We start from the raw sequence: 17826 nt of genomic DNA, 5'->3' as shown, positions 1-17826 counted from the left end.
CTACATTTCGTTTCTATGAAACTGTATCCTTTTTTATAAATTTGATCTTCCGTAAAGATTACAGGTACGTTTTTAATCTGTAATCCGACTGGTATGGTACCACCTCTTAAATGCTGAAGCAAGAAGTGACCATGGAGGTCTGTACGTATTTGCTTTTTCTTTAGTCGTGTTAATTTGTCTACCTCGTTCTGGTTCTGTGCAGAGACGCTCAGAGATGCAGAGGCGAATAGAGGGGGGGCAGCGAGCAAATTCTTAATGTGTTCCTCACTGTAAGCAAATGTATCATCTTCACTCATACTCACTCCACTTATTCAAACACAAGGTCTCTCTCAACGTGAAACACTTGCCGACGCAGAACCCTAGTGACTGTGCGACAATAATACAACTAACAAAAATCCTTGTATATCCTCTAGGGATAGGAGGACCACACAGGCAGCCGCCTGCAAATATGACACTAATACCACCACTGGGTCTGGGCACCCAACAGCACAGCTTGCCACAAGCTACTGATAAACAAAACAGGGTGCACGTGCTGCTATAGTTTCCCTTTTGCCTAAACTCTTTTGGCTAAAACATCTGACTTCAAACCAATGTTCTTTGTGCAAATAGTCACTTTTTATTTAAGTTTTTTGGGTCAATTATTCAATTTTGACTTTTTTTGGAAAATTATTTAAACTAACATTTTCATTTTTCGACCTTATGTACAACACAAAAATATATTTACAATGTTATATGACAACTTTTCATCATTCAAACAACAAGCATACCTCTTTCATACAATGCACTATATACAACACTTAAACAACAAACAAACAAAAAAGAAAATATATCAATTATTTTCGGTTGAAACAAATGAAGTGTTACAAAAAAGCCATCAACAAGTTATACAAAGTGATGATAATTTGTACAATTTTTTTGTCACTCTAGATTTTTTGGCTTTTTCCAGTCTACGCGTTTCGAACTCATGTGTCTATTGAGTTCTCATCAGGACCGTAGTCTGTTGGAGAGAAATAATATTGGTTTTAAATCTGTTCTTACTGTTGTGCTGCCCTCACCTCCACTACAAGCCTCCTACTCTGTTTTCATGAGACCATTGTGGATTCAAATGTTCCCGTCGAGAGAAATGGACCTGAAAAATATGTTGGTATACTTAGCCTTGCATCCATATCTACTTATCTATCAGAATGCCCATTCAATCACCATTCAGCTGTAACTTACTTATTTAACGGACCTCTTTTTGTGTGCTGTACTGATTGTTCTATTGGTTTGCTCCTCTGAAACATAACAAGCGAATGGGGGCAAATTAATATATTGTCTTGTTTGTTTACAGGTGCTTTTGAGATAGGTGCTCAGTACCTGAGCTTACCTTGTGAGGAACTCTGGCTGCGCGGGCCGTTGGGTTCTGCGCCTTCGCCCTCCTAAGAGAAAGACCATGCGTGGGTTATTGGATGCGCTCTATTATGTGGCGGCACTCTATCTAGTTCAGAGTTATTACGAGATGATTCTTACTTTGATCGGACGAGGCGGGTGTGTTGTTCTGTCTCACTCGTTCTCTGCCGCTTACTCAGTCTGCGCGTTTCCGGGTCCGCAAAGGATCATGGGGTGTGTAGTTTCATCTCCCCTCTAATAAGTGCTTGCGAGCGGGACGTGAATCAATATTGCGGCTCAAGGGATGTCATTAAAATCCTACATGGACATAATGACCAAAAAACTGCAACTACCAGAATGTGATAAAAATGCCCACCGGGCCGATTTGAGCCTGTCGTTCAAACAAAACAAGATCTTCAATATATCGTCGCTCTGCGCGATAAATAGAAACATACTGGGATTTTAATGACATCCCTTGAGCCGCAATATTGATTCACGTCCCGCTCGCAAGCACTTATTAGAGGGGAGATGAAACTACACACCCCATGATCCTTTGCGGACCTGGAAACGCGCAGACTGAGTAAGCGGCAGAGAACGAGTGAGACAGAACAACACACCCGCCTCGTCCGATCAAAGTAAGAATCATCTCGTAATTACTCTGAACTAGATAGAGTGCCGCCACATAATAGAGCGCATCCAATAACCCACGCATGGTCTTTCTCTTAGGAGGGCGAAGGCGCAGAACCCAATGGCCCGCGCAGCCAGAGTTCCTCACAAGGTAAGCTCAGGTACTGAGCACCTATCTCAAAAGCACCTGTAAACAAACAAGACAATATATTAATTTGCCCCCATTCGCTTGTTATGTTTCAGAGGAGCAAACCAATAGAACAATCAGTACAGCACACAAAAAGAGGTCCGTTAAATAAGTAAGTTACAGCTGAATGGTGATTGAATGGGCATTCTGATAGATAAGTAGATATGGATGCAAGGCTAAGTATACCAACATATTTTTCAGGTCCATTTCTCTCGACGGGAACATTTGAATCCACAATGGTCTCATGAAAACAGAGAGGTAAGAGTAGGAGGCTTGTAGTGGAGGTGAGGGCAGCACAACAGTAAGAACAGATTTAAAACCAATATTATTTCTCTCCAACAGACTACGGTCCTGATGAGAACTCAATAGACACATGAGTTCGAAACGCGTAGACTGGAAAAAGCCAAAAAATCTAGAGTGACAAAAAAATTGTACAAATTATCATCACTTTGTATAACTTGTTGATGGCTTTTTTGTAACACTTCATTTGTTTCAACCGAAAATAATTGATATATTTTCTTTTTTGTTTGTTTGTTGTTTAAGTGTTGTATATAGTGCATTGTATGAAAGAGGTATGCTTGTTGTTTGAATGATGAAAAGTTGTTATATAACATTGTAAATATATTTTTGTGTTGTACATAAGGTCGAAAAATGAAAATGTTAGTTTAAATAATTTTCCAAAAAAAGTCAAAATTGATTAATTGACCCAAAAAACTAAAATAAAAAGTGACTATTTGCACAAAGAACATTGGTTTGAAGTCAGATGTTTTAGCCAAAAGAGTTTAGGCAAAAGGGAAACTATAGCAGCATGTGCACCCTGTTTTGTTTATCAGTAGCTTGTGGCAAGCTGTGCTGTTGGGTGCCCAGACCCAGTGGTGGTATTAGTGTCATATTTGCAGGCGGCTGCCTGTGTGGTCCTCCTATCCCTAGAGGATATACAAGGATTTTTGTTAGTTGTATTATTGTCGCACAGTCACTAGGGTTCTGCGTCGGCAAGTGTTTCACGTTGAGAGAGACCTTGTGTTTGAATAAGTGGAGTGAGTATGAGTGAAGATGATACATTTGCTTACAGTGAGGAACACATTAAGAATTTGCTCGCTGCCCCCCCTCTATTCGCCTCTGCATCTCTGAGCGTCTCTGCACAGAACCAGAACGAGGTAGACAAATTAACACGACTAAAGAAAAAGCAAATACGTACAGACCTCCATGGTCACTTCTTGCTTCAGCATTTAAGAGGTGGTACCATACCAGTCGGATTACAGATTAAAAACGTACCTGTAATCTTTACGGAAGATCAAATTTATAAAAAAGGATACAGTTTCATAGAAACGAAATGTAGTCGTGACCTAATGGTGCTAACAATAGAAACAGCCCAAAGACTTTCCAAAACACAATTAGAAGAAATTGAGGCCCTGGAAATAGCCATTTCGACAAACCAGTTGATTACCGATGCCAAATCATTACTAGAAAAAGTACAAAAGGATATAGGGGAATTCAAGGATTATACAATAAATCAAAAAACATCACAATTCGAGAAAGATAAAAGGAACTTCAACATTGACAAAGTATACCCTTTCCTCCAACCGGATTTCTATACAAGATCAGACTCAAGGAAATATTTGCAAGATTACCAAGGCCGGTCCTTTAATAAATTTATCACCTTCTCGGATACGTCATCATCTGGCAGTGGAAGTGACGGGGAAAATCCAGCACCCCAGAGGAACAACAACAGAAGAGGTGGCTTTCAACAAGCCCAGGGTTTTCAACAACAACAACAGGGAGGTTTTTTAGGGAGAGGCCAACCAAAACCACGCGGAAAAACCAGATTTGCACCACAACCATGGGAAATGTCGACACGACGAAACAACTACAAGAATTAGCCCCCTCACCTATATTCAATCTATCGAAAAAGATTTTAACATTGGAAGAGAAGAAGGTTTTGGAAAAAGGACTTTCATTTGTCCCCACTAAAAACACAGATTTTGTGAAACTCAAAACAGAAGTCATCGAATTCTTTCGTAAAGTTAGGTTAAAAACCTTTTTTGCTGAGAATGTTTATCAACCCATATTGGAAACCACAGGATTGCGAAAAAAATCATCTTTCTGCCCACCAGTTAATAAAATCCCGAAAGAGGTTATTACCTTCGAACGTTCCATCTTATCTGCAGTGACTGAAATGGAAAAAAATAAAAAATGGATTAAACACAACTTATCCAAAGGAGAGGCACAAGCATTAACTAATTTGAAATCGGACTCCTCGGTCGTTATCAAACAGGCGGACAAGGGCGGCTCAATAATCATTTGGGACAAAGAACTTTACATCGCAGAAGTCAAAAGACAACTAAACGACGAATCTTGCTATCGCAAAATCAATAAAGATCCAACACCAGATCTCAAAAATGAATTACACAAAATAATCGATGAAGGATCAGAGCAGGGCTTCCTTGGTAAAAAGGAAACTGAATATCTAAAAACACAACACCCAAGAATACCTCTCTTCTATGTACTGCCGAAAGTTCATAAAAACGAAAAAACTCCCCCGGGAAGACCAATAGTATCAGGGTGCGAATCCCTATTGGAACCCATCTCCAAGTTCGTGGACTTTTTTCTAAAACCGTTAGTCCAGCAAGTTAAGTCCTACATACAAGATACGACAGACTTCATAAACAAACTAACAACGATCACATTTAACAAAGATTCTGACTGGATGGTTACCATGGATATCACGTCCCTATACACCCAGATCCCACAAGACGAAGGCATCAATGTCCTAGAACTTTTTCTCAATGAAAGACCGAGACCACACAAGATACCAACAGATTTCATCCTTCAGCTGGCCTCATTCGCTCTGAAAAAGAATTATTTCTTTTTTAATGGGGAATTCTTCTTTCAAGTAGGAGGAGTGGCTATGGGTTGTCCATTTGCTCCTGAATTAGCCATACTTTTCATGTCTAAGTATGAAGAAATGTTTGTATATACCAACAATCCTTACATTCAATGGATATCACACTGGTGTCGGTTTATCGACGACATCTTCTTTGTGTGGTCAGGTCCAGAAGACGAATTGATCAAGTTCCATGATTGGATTAATAACAGACTTCCAGCAATAACCTTCAGTATGGAACGTTCACAAAATAAAATGCCATTTCTGGACGTCGAAGTGTACCCTTCTGAAGGTGGACTAATAACTACACTTTATAAAAAGCCTACAGACCGCAATAAGGCATTGCATTTCCAAAGTAATCACCCACGCAGCCTGAGGGAAAATCTCCCATACGGGCAATATTTAAGAATAAAACGCAACTATCAAACTAAAGAAGAATATCAGCGACATGCGAGCATTTTGACATCGAATTTACAACAACGTGGATACCCAAAAAAACTACTCAATAAATCAAGGAAAAGAGCGTGGTGGACTCCACGAGACACCCTATTGGAAAGAAGAACGAAAAGGGAAAATGACAGGATGGTCTTCGTATCCACTTTCTGTCCCAACTCTAACGCTTTGAAAAAGATTGTCAAGCAAAATTGGCATCTGCTACGTAATTTAGACCAAGCATTTAAAAACGAGCCACTTTTTGCATTCAGAAAAAATTGCAGTTTGGCCAATCAGCTAGTACGGGCCGCGCTACCACAAGAAAAAAATCCCAACCTACGGACCATGCTGAAATTACCACCTATTCAGGGCCACCACAGATGTGGCACCTGCTCATGCTGTGACACTACGAAAGAAGGGTCCGTGTTCTCCCATAATCAGATCTTTTGGAAACACGAGCGATTCTCGAATTGCAAATCACGATATGTGATATATGGCATTCGATGCCCATGTGACTTAGTCTACATCGGCAAAACCAACAAAGAAATACGCGTAAGAATACAACAACACAAATCCCGAATCAGGAATAATGTCACAACAGCGCCCCTGGTCAACCACTGGCGGGAAAAGCAACAAAAGGAAAATGATCTCATTTGGACTGTAATAGCGAAAGTGGAGAATGATGCAAGAGGGGGTGATCTGGACGCTAAACTAACCAGAATGGAGGCTATGCTAATCGTAAAATTTGACACTGCATTTTCTGGACTCAATGAATTATCCGAGATATTCAAACTTTGAATGAGCACCTATTTTTTCACATAAAAAGAGAGATCTATCAGAACAAGCCACTACATCCTTTCTTCTGAACTACCAGGACCACAATGCACCAATCACATAAAGTCAGGAACCCAACTTTATTTAATTTTATGATAAACCACCTTCAGGACTACCCGAGAAACGGATCCAGGACAACACCTGCCGTGTACCCCCCAGATGTTGTCCAAAAATTCATACATCAGTTCACAAGCTACATGGACATAATGACCAAAAAACTGCAACTACCAGAATGTGATAAAAATGCCCACCGGGCCGATTTGAGCCTGTCGTTCAAACAAAACAAGATCTTCAATATATCGTCGCTCTGCGCGATAAATAGAAACATACTGGGATTTTAATGACATCCCTTGAGCCGCAATATTGATTCACGTCCCGCTCGCAAGCACTTATTAGAGGGGAGATGAAACTACACACCCCATGATCCTTTGCGGACCCGGAAACGCGCAGACTGAGTAAGCGGCAGAGAACGAGTGAGACAGAACAACACACCCGCCTCGTCCGATCAAAGTAAGAATCATCTCGTAATAACTCTGAACTAGATAGAGTGCCGCCACATAATAGAGCGCATCCAATAACCCACGCATGGTCTTTCTCTTAGGAGGGCGAAGGCGCAGAACCCAACGGCCTGCGCAGCCAGAGTTCCTCACAAGGTAAGCTCAGGTACTGAGCACCTATCTCAAAAGCACCTGTAAACAAACAAGACAATATATTAATTTGCCCCCATTCGCTTGTTATGTTTCAGAGGAGCAAACCAATAGAACAATCAGTACAGCACACAAAAAGAGGTCTGTTAAATAAGTAAGTTACAGCTGAATGGTGATTGAATGGGCATTCTGATAGATAAGTAGATATGGATGCAAGGCTAAGTATACCAACATATTTTTCAGGTCCATTTCTCTCGACGGGAACATTTGAATCCACAATGGTCTCATGAAAACAGAGAGGTAAGAGTAGGAGGCTTGTAGTGGAGGTGAGGGCAGCACAACAGTAAGAACAGATTTAAAACCAATATTATTTCTCTCCAACAGACTACGGTCCTGATGAGAACTCAATAGACACATGAGTTCGAAACGCGTAGACTGGAAAAAGCCAAAAAATCTAGAGTGACAAAAAAATTGTACAAATTATCATCACTTTGTATAACTTGTTGATGGCTTTTTTGTAACACTTCATTTGTTTCAACCGAAAATAATTGATATATTTTCTTTTTTGTTTGTTTGTTGTTTAAGTGTTGTATATAGTGCATTGTATGAAAGAGGTATGCTTGTTGTTTGAATGATGAAAAGTTGTCATATAACATTGTAAATATATTTTTGTGTTGTACATAAGGTCGAAAAATGAAAATGTTAGTTTAAATAATTTTCCAAAAAAAGTCAAAATTGAATAATTGACCCAAAAAACTAAAATAAAAAGTGACTATTTGCACAAAGAACATTGGTTTGAAGTCAGATCTTTTAGCCAAAAGAGTTTAGGCAAAAGGGAAACTATAGCAGCACGTGCACCCTGTTTTGTTTATCAGTAGCTTGTGGCAAGCTGTGCTGTTGGGTGCCCAGACCCAGTGGTGGTATTAGTGTCATATTTGCAGGCGGCTGCCTGTGTGGTCCTCCTATCCCTAGAGGATATACAAGGATTTTTGTTAGTTGTATTATTGTCGCACAGTCACTAGGGTTCTGCGTCGGCAAGTGTTTCACGTTGAGAGAGACCTTGTGTTTGAATAAGTGGAGTGAGTATGAGTGAAGATGATACATTTGCTTACAGTGAGGAACACATTAAGAATTTGCTCGCTGCCCCCCCTCTATTCGCCTCTGCATCTCTGAGCGTCTCTGCACAGAACCAGAACGAGGTAGACAAATTAACACGACTAAAGAAAAAGCAAATACGTACAGACCTCCATGGTCACTTCTTGCTTCAGCATTTAAGAGGTGGTACCATACCAGTCGGATTACAGATTAAAAACGTACCTGTAATCTTTACGGAAGATCAAATTTATAAAAAAGGATACAGTTTCATAGAAACGAAATGTAGTCGTGACCTAATGGTGCTAACAATAGAAACAGCCCAAAGACTTTCCAAAACACAATTAGAAGAAATTGAGGCCCTGGAAATAGCCATTTCGACAAACCAGTTGATTACCGATGCCAAATCATTACTAGAAAAAGTACAAAAGGATATAGGGGAATTCAAGGATTATACAATAAATCAAAAAACATCACAATTCGAGAAAGATAAAAGGAACTTCAACATTGACAAAGTATACCCTTTCCTCCAACCGGATTTCTATACAAGATCAGACTCAAGGAAATATTTGCAAGATTACCAAGGCCGGTCCTTTAATAAATTTATCACCTTCTCGGATACGTCATCATCTGGCAGTGGAAGTGACGGGGAAAATCCAGCACCCCAGAGGAACAACAACAGAAGAGGTGGCTTTCAACAAGCCCAGGGTTTTCAACAACAACAACAGGGAGGTTTTTTAGGGAGAGGCCAACCAAAACCACGCGGAAAAACCAGATTTGCACCACAACCATGGGAAATGTCGACACGACGAAACAACTACAAGAATTAGCCCCCTCACCTATATTCAATCTATCGAAAAAGATTTTAACATTGGAAGAGAAGAAGGTTTTGGAAAAAGGACTTTCATTTGTCCCCACTAAAAACACAGATTTTGTGAAACTCAAAACAGAAGTCATCGAATTCTGTCGTAAAGTTAGGTTAAAAACCTTTTTTGCTGAGAATGTTTATCAACCCATATTGGAAACCACAGGATTGCGAAAAAAATCATCCTTCTGCCCACCAGTTAATAAAATCCCGAAAGAGGTTATTACCTTCGAACGTTCCATCTTATCTGCAGTGACTGAAATGGAAAAAAATAAAAAATGGATTAAACACAACTTATCCAAAGGAGAGGCACAAGCATTAACTAATTTGAAATCGGACTCCTCGGTCATTATCAAACAGGTGGACAAGGGCGGCTCAATAATCATTTGGGACAAAGAACTTTACATCGCAGAAGTCAAAAGACAACTAAACGACGAATCTTGCTATCGCAAAATCAATAAAGATCCAACACCAGATCTCAAAAATGAATTACACAAAATAATCGATGAAGGATCAGAGCAGGGCTTCCTTGGTAAAAAGGAAACTGAATATCTAAAAACACAACACCCAAGAATACCTCTCTTCTATGTACTGCCGAAAGTTCATAAAAACGAAAAAACTCCCCCGGGAAGACCAATAGTATCAGGGTGCGAATCCCTATTGGAACCCATCTCCAAGTTCGTGGACTTTTTTCTAAAACCGTTAGTCCAGCAAGTTAAGTCCTACATACAAGATACGACGGACTTCATAAACAAACTAACAACGATCACATTTAACAAAGATTCTGACTGGATGGTTACCATGGATATCACGTCCCTATACACCCAGATCCCACAAGACGAAGGCATCAATGTCCTAGAACTTTTTCTCAATGAAAGACCGAGACCACACAAGATACCAACAGATTTCATCCTTCAGCTGGCCTCATTCGCTCTGAAAAAGAATTATTTCTTTTTTAATGGGGAATTCTTCTTTCAAGTAGAAGGAGTGGCTATGGGTTGTCCATTTGCTCCTGAATTAGCCATACTTTTCATGTCTAAGTATGAAGAAATGTTTGTATATACCAACAATCCTTACATTCAATGGATATCACACTGGTGTCGGTTTATCGACGACATCTTCTTTGTGTGGTCAGGTCCAGAAGACGAATTGATCAAGTTCCATGATTGGATTAATAACAGACTTCCAGCAATAACCTTCAGTATGGAACGTTCACAAAATAAAATGCCATTTCTGGACGTCGAAGTGTACCCTTCTGAAGGTTGACTAATAACTACACTTTATAAAAAGCCTACAGACCGCAATAAGGCATTGCATTTCCAAAGTAATCACCCACGCAGCCTGAGGGAAAATCTCCCATACTGGCAATATTTAAGAATAAAACGCAACTGCCAAACTAAAGAAGAATATCAGCGACATGCGAGCATTTTGACATCGAATTTACAACAACGTGGATACCCAAAAAAACTACTCAATAAATCAAGGAAAAGAGCGTGGTGGACTCCACGAGACACCCTATTGGAAAGAAGAACGAAAAGGGAAAATGACAGGATGGTCTTCGTATCCACTTTCTGTCCCAACTCTAACGCTTTGAAAAAGATTGTCAAGCAAAATTGGCATCTGCTACGTAATTTAGACCAAGCATTTAAAAACGAGCCACTTTTTGCATTCAGAAAAAATTGCAGTTTGGCCAATCAGCTAGTACGGGCAGCGCTACCACAAGAAAAAAATCCCAACCTACGGACCATGCTGAAATTACCACCTATTCAGGGCCACCACAGATGTGGCACCTGCTCATGCTGTGACACTACGAAAGAAGGGTCCGTGTTCTCCCATAATCAGATCTTTTGGAAACACGAGCGATTCTCGAATTGCAAATCACGATATGTGATATATGGCATTCGATGCCCATGTGACTTAGTCTACATCGGCAAAACCAACCAAGAAATACGCGTAAGAATACAACAACACAAATCCCGAATCAGGAATAATGTCACAACAGCGCCCCTGGTCAACCACTGGCGGGAAAAGCAACACAAGGAAAATGATCTCATTTGGACTGTAATAGCGAAAGTGGAGAATGATGCAAGAGGGGGTGATCTGGACGCTAAACTAACCAGAATGGAGGCTATGCTAATCGTAAAATTTGACACTGCATTTTCTGGACTCAATGAATTATCCGAGATATTCAAACTTTGAATGAGCACCTATTGTTTCACATAAAAAGAGAGATCTATCAGAACAAGCCACTACATCCTTTCTTCTGAACTACCAGGACCACAATGCACCAATCACATAAAGTCAGAAACCCAACTTTATTTAATTTTATGATAAACCACCTTCAGGACTACCCGAGAAACGGATCCAGGACAACACCTGCCGTGTACCCCCCAGATGTTGTCCAAAAATTCATACATCAGTTCACAAGCTACATGGACATAATGACCAAAAAACTGCAACTACCAGAATGTGATAAAAATGCCCACCGGGCCGATTTGAGCCTGTCGTTCAAACAAAAGAAGATCTTCAATATATCGTCGCTCTGCGCGATAAATAGAAACATACTGGGATTTTAATGACATCCCTTGAGCCGCAATATTGATTCACGTCCCGCTCGCAAGCACTTATTAGAGGGGAGATGAAACTACACACCCCATGATCCTTTGCGGACCCGGAAACGCGCAGACTGAGTAAGCGGCAGAGAACGAGTGAGACAGAACAACACACCCGCCTCGTCCGATCAAAGTAAGAATCATCTCGTAATAACTCTGAACTAGATAGAGTGCCGCCACATAATAGAGCGCATCCAATAACCCACGCATGGTCTTTCTCTTAGGAGGGCGAAGGCGCAGAACCCAACGGCCCGCGCAGCCAGAGTTCCTCACAAGGTAAGCTCAGGTACTGAGCACCTATCTCAAAAGCACCTGTAAACAAACAAGACAATATATTAATTTGCCCCCATTCGCTTGTTATGTTTCAGAGGAGCAAACCAATAGAACAATCAGTACAGCACACAAAAAGAGGTCCGTTAAATAAGTAAGTTACAGCTGAATGGTGATTGAATGGGCATTCTGATAGATAAGTAGATATGGATGCAAGGCTAAGTATACCAACATATTTTTCAGGTCCATTTCTCTCGACGGGAACATTTGAATCCACAATGGTCTCATGAAAACAGAGAGGTAAGAGTAGGAGGCTTGTAGTGGAGGTGAGGGCAGCACAACAGTAAGAACAGATTTAAAACCAATATTATTTCTCTCCAACAGACTACGGTCCTGATGAGAACTCAATAGACACATGAGTTCGAAACGCGCAGACTGGAAAAAGCCAAAAAATCTAGAGTGACAAAAAAATTTTACAAATTATCATCACTTTGTATAACTTGTTGATGGCTTTTTTGTAACACTTCATTTGTTTCAACCGAAAATAATTGATATATTTTCTTTTTTGTTTGTTTGTTGTTTAAGTGTTGTATATAGTGCATTGTATGAAAGAGGTATGCTTGTTGTTTGAATGATGAAAAGTTGTCATATAACATTGTAAATATATTTTTGTGTTGTACATAAGGTCGAAAAATGAAAATGTTAGTTTAAATAATTTTCCCAAAAAAGTCAAAATTGAATAATTGACCCAAAAAACTAAAATAAAAAGTGACTATTTGCACAAAGAACATTGGTTTGAAGTCAGATCTTTTAGCCAAAAGAGTTTAGGCAAAAGGGAAACTATAGCAGCACGTGCACCCTGTTTTGTTTATCAGTAGCTTGTGGCAAGCTGTGCTGTTGGGTGCCCAGACCCAGTGGTGGTATTAGAGTTTTTTTACAGCATGTCGCCGAACATATTACTTGTATATGTATACGTCGGGTTATGTTACAAATAATGTAATGCATATAGATTGAAAAATTGTATAAATATTTGATTATTTGAAAACATTTTGAACGTTTATTGCATAGATTTAACATAGATCTGTTTTTCGATTGAAGATTTGAAGAGGTGAAATAGGATAGTTTGGTTGTTTTTTCCAAAATGATTGCTTTTCTCAAGGTAGGTGATAAATTAAACTGTTTTTTTCAAATTGTTTGAGAAAAAAAAGAAGGGAGACGTATTTTCTTTGAAATGTTGTACTTTTCGTTTTGGAGCTTTAATTTGTTGAATATTGTACTTTTCATTTTGGAGCTTTGATTTGTTGCATTGGTTTAAAATGTATTGGTTCTGGAATTCAAAGACATTGCTTGGCGTTTTTTTTTATTGGAAAATTTGGAATGTGATACCATATGATTTAGTTAGTGAGAAGAATAATAGTTAGGATGTGATACTTGATAACAAAAACAATTAAATTACAGGTTGGGATCGTCAAATTTTGCAAAATCGTTTTTTTGAAAAAAGAAGAAGGTTTAAAGATTCATGTAACGAAGACGTATTTGTTTTGAAGGACGTCCATTTTTGGTTTAAAAAAATAGTAAATATTTTAAAACATTAACCAAATACGTAAGGAAAATGGAGGAATTTTATGGATTTGAAATTTTTAATTAATTGTGAAGTAGAATGCATTACTGATATTATCAAAAACAAGTTTACTTCACAATTTTCAAAAATATGACAAATACTGTCAAAATAACATGCTTTATAGAAATTTTTTTAAGATATCAAACTTTTGGGAAAAATAGCATCACTTTGGAAAAACTAAGTGGTGAGAAAGGAAAGATTTTTTTTAAAGGATCGTTCAAAATGTTTAGAAAATAATTATATTCCATTTTAAATTCAATGGATATCATAATCAGATTGGAAAATAAAAGAAGGTGAAGAGTGAATTATTTTTGGATTGTAAGGGTTTTTTTAAAAAGAAAAATTTACAAGTGGATTCGTCTTCTTTGGAAAAATGTGGAATAGAAAAAAGAAGACTTCTTAAGGTAAGGGAACCCGACAATTTTTTTTTAAAAAAATGCCCATTAAATTAAATGTGTTAAAAAAAATAATTTAGGTCAAAGCAGGAAAGTAATTTTGTGAAAATTGATTAGAAATGTAATATGTTAGCAACATTTTCCAGGTAGTCTAATGCCACACTCAACGAAAATTGTTGAAGTACTCCCAATAGTCTCTCGGACATTTCCTTAGCTTGCTTAGATGGTCGTGGATTTAGGCTACCTGTTAATGCTTGTGCAAGTCTCATTTCTTGAAAACTTTGCTCCTTCTTCAAAGTTTTCAAAAAAGAGTAGAAATTTGGATGATGTTTACCAATTGTATGACTGAAGGAGTTGTGCCATCCCTCTATGGCATTGTTTGTTTTAGCACCTCCTTCTAAGCAGGTTGAGTAGCAGTTCCACCACTCCACATGGAAACGTGGCTTCCTCCTGCGACCCGATCGGCTTAGATGCCCAATCCATGTGTCCTCAAAGTAATTTAATAAGGGAGCCAATTTTTCTTCATTTTCGACATAATATTCAGATTCAGAAATTGCAGTGTAGTACTCGTCTACACTTTCAGGAGGTACAAAACAAAGTGCTGTTAATTTTTTTATTTCAAATTGTAGTTTACTATCTGAACAGTAATCTGTAACCAGGGATGTTTTTTGTAACTTACGCCAATATGCCCGAGAAAAATAAAAAAAACATCCCTGAATTTGGGTATCCACGTACAATTTGTTGATCACATTAATCATAGTCAATTCAAAATCAATAATGATTTTCCGAGGACTTTTGCCAGATGTTTTCTCTTTAATCACTGACAAAAATTCAGTGTAGGTTGCAGATTGCTTATCTGGTAGTAAACTATACACTAAGGGAACTACATTTTTATTAATTTGTGCATGAATGCTGTAAATTTGGGTGAATGGATGGGGTGTACATTTAAACCTCCCATCCATCATCCAAATTTCAGTATTCTCTAACTTAAAAAGGTTGCGGGGAGTGCTAAATATAAAAATACGTTTAAGAGGGTTTTGGTTGTCATAGAGTAAGAAAGGTTCATTAGAGAAAGATAGAGTAAGTTCATGAGGAATATTTATGTCTGCAAAAGTTTGAGGGGTAACTGTGTGAGTGTTACTTGCCTGCTTTTTACTTTGGATAATTCTACGCAAATTGGGTATAGTAGGCATATTACAAGCAATATGACCAGGGACATGCTGTGCAACCTCTCTTAAAATTGAACCAGGAGTTTCATTGGAGGTGGATGCAATATCTTTCATTTCATTTATGGTTTCACGTATTTCTATCTCCATTGCAGAGGCAGAGTGGTTATGTTCAGTTGTTTTTATTATGTTGTCACCAACAGTAACCGCTCTGCCGCTGCAACGGGAAGAATAATATTGCACACACCTCCAATGTCTCCTTGGTTCACTTATCCTTTCATTACAATATATATATCCACAATGTTGGAGAAGTCTGTTTCCTTTCCTGGATTTAACGTAAGATGCTGTGGCCTTGCTTGACATTATCTGTAGAAAAATTGAAAATAGAAAAAGAAATTACTATGTTTGTCTATGTTTTTGTTTTATCTTTTAGAAATGTACAATTTTTTTCATATTCATACAAGTTTAAGTAGTTAGATTAGGAAGTGTAACCCATACACTATCCAGCACTTACCCTACTGATGCACTTTCATGGAGTTAGATTAGTAAATAGAAACCATACACTATCCAGCACTTACCCTACTCATGCACTTTCTTGGAGTTAGATTAGTAAGTGGCACACTTACACTATCCAGCACTTACCATACTCATGCACTTTCTTGGAGTTAGATTAGTAAGTGGCTCCCCTACACTATCCAGCACTTACCCTACTCATGCACTTACTTGGAGTTAGAATAGTAAATAGCACATCTACACTATCCAGCACTTACCCTACTGCTGCACTTTCTTTGTGTTAAAATAGTCAGTGGCACATCTACACTATCCAGCACTTATCCTATTGATGCACATTCATGGAGTTAGATTAGTAAAAAGAACACCTACACCATCCAGCAGTTACCCTACTGATGCACTTTATTAGAGTTAGAATAGTCACTGCCACCCCTACACTATCCAGCACTTACCCTACTGATGCACTTTCATGGAGGTAGATTAGTAAGTGGCACACTTACACTATCCAGCACTTACCCTACTGATGCAGTTTCATGAAGTTAGAATAGTAAGTGGCACACTTACACTATCCAGCACTTACCCTACTTATGCACTTTCTTGGAGTTAGAATAATAAGTGTAACCACTACACTATCCAGCACTTATCCTACTCATGCACTTTCTTGGAGTTAGAATAGTAAGTGGCACACTTAAACTATCCAGCACTTACCCTTCTGATGCAATTTCATGGAGTTAGATTAGTAAGTGGCAGCCCTACACTATCCAGCACTTACCCTACTCATGCACTTTCTTGGAGTTAAAATAGTAAGTGGCACATCTACACTATCCAGAACTTACCCTACTGATGCACTTTCTTGGAGTTAGAATAGTATGTGGCACATCTACACTATCCAGCACTTATCATACTGATGCACTCTTATGGAGTTAGATTAGTAAGTGGCACCCCTACACTATCCAGCACTTACCCTACTCATGCACTTTCTTGGAGTTAGAATAGTAAATGTAACCCCTACACTATCCAGCACTTACCCTACTGATGCAATTTCTTGGAGTTAGAATAGTAAATGGCACATCTACACTATCCAACAATTCACCTACTGATGCACTTCCATGGTGTAAGAATTTGAAGTGGCTCATTTATATTATCCAGCACTTACTCTACTGACGATATTTGTTTATAAAGTTGATAAATCTACTTTTGGTACTTATTGTGTGGTTTAGATGTGTTTATTTTTATAAATTACCTTTGGTTATTGGAGTTTGCTTCTTGCTTTTCTTACTGGTCTTCTAACTTCTTTTTGATTGGGATTGTTGTTGATTGCTTTTTTTGCTTTGGCTTTTCAAGATGAGCTCTAAAAAAACATTTGGAAAATGTTGTAAATGTATTATAAATGTTTCAAGTAAATTGTTTTTTTAGAAGTTTTTGAAGGTGTGTCAATTTTCAAAATGATTGATTTTCAATTTTATTAAAAAAATGTATTTACACTGTATAAATATGTTACAACTAATTCATATTTATGGAATTACAGTACTCATTGGCACACCTACACTATCCAGCAATTACTGTACTGATGCACTTTATTGGAGTTAGAATAGTCAGTGGCACCTCTACACTATCCAGCACTTACCGTACTGAGACACTTTCATGGAGTTAGAATAGTAAGTGGCACCCCAACAATATCCAGCACTTACCTTACTGATGCACTTTCTTGGAGTTAGAATAGTAAGTGGCACCCATACACTATCCAGCACTTACCCTACTCATGCACTTTCTTGGAGTTAGAATAGTCACTGGTACCCTACACTATCCAGCACTTAACATACTGATGCACATTCATGGAGGTTGAATAGTAAGTGGCACCCCTACACTATCCAGCACTTACCCTACTGATGCACTTTCATGGAGTTAGATTAGTAACTGGCTCCCTACACTATCCAGCACTTACCCTACTCATGCACTTTATTGGAGTTAGAATAAAAAGTGGCACCCATTCACTATCAAACACTTACCCTACTGATGCACTTTCATGGAGTTAGAATAGTAAGTGGCACACTTAAACTATCCAGCACTTACCCTACTGATGCACTTTCATGGAGTTAGAAAAATAAGTGGTACCCCTACACTATCCAGCACTTACCCTACTCATGCAATTTCTTGGAATTAGAATAGTAAGTCGCACCCCTACACTATCCAGCACTTACGTTACTGATGCACTTTCATGGAGTTAGATTAGTAAGTGGCACCCCTACACTATCCAGCACTTACCCTACTCATGCATTTTATTGGAGTTAGAATAGTAAGTGTAACCCCTACACT

Source organism: Lissotriton helveticus, chromosome 9 (genome assembly GCF_964261635.1).
Source record: "Lissotriton helveticus chromosome 9, aLisHel1.1, whole genome shotgun sequence".
Lineage (NCBI taxonomy): Eukaryota > Metazoa > Chordata > Amphibia > Caudata > Salamandridae > Lissotriton > Lissotriton helveticus.
Note: the sequence above shows the minus strand (reverse complement) of the source record.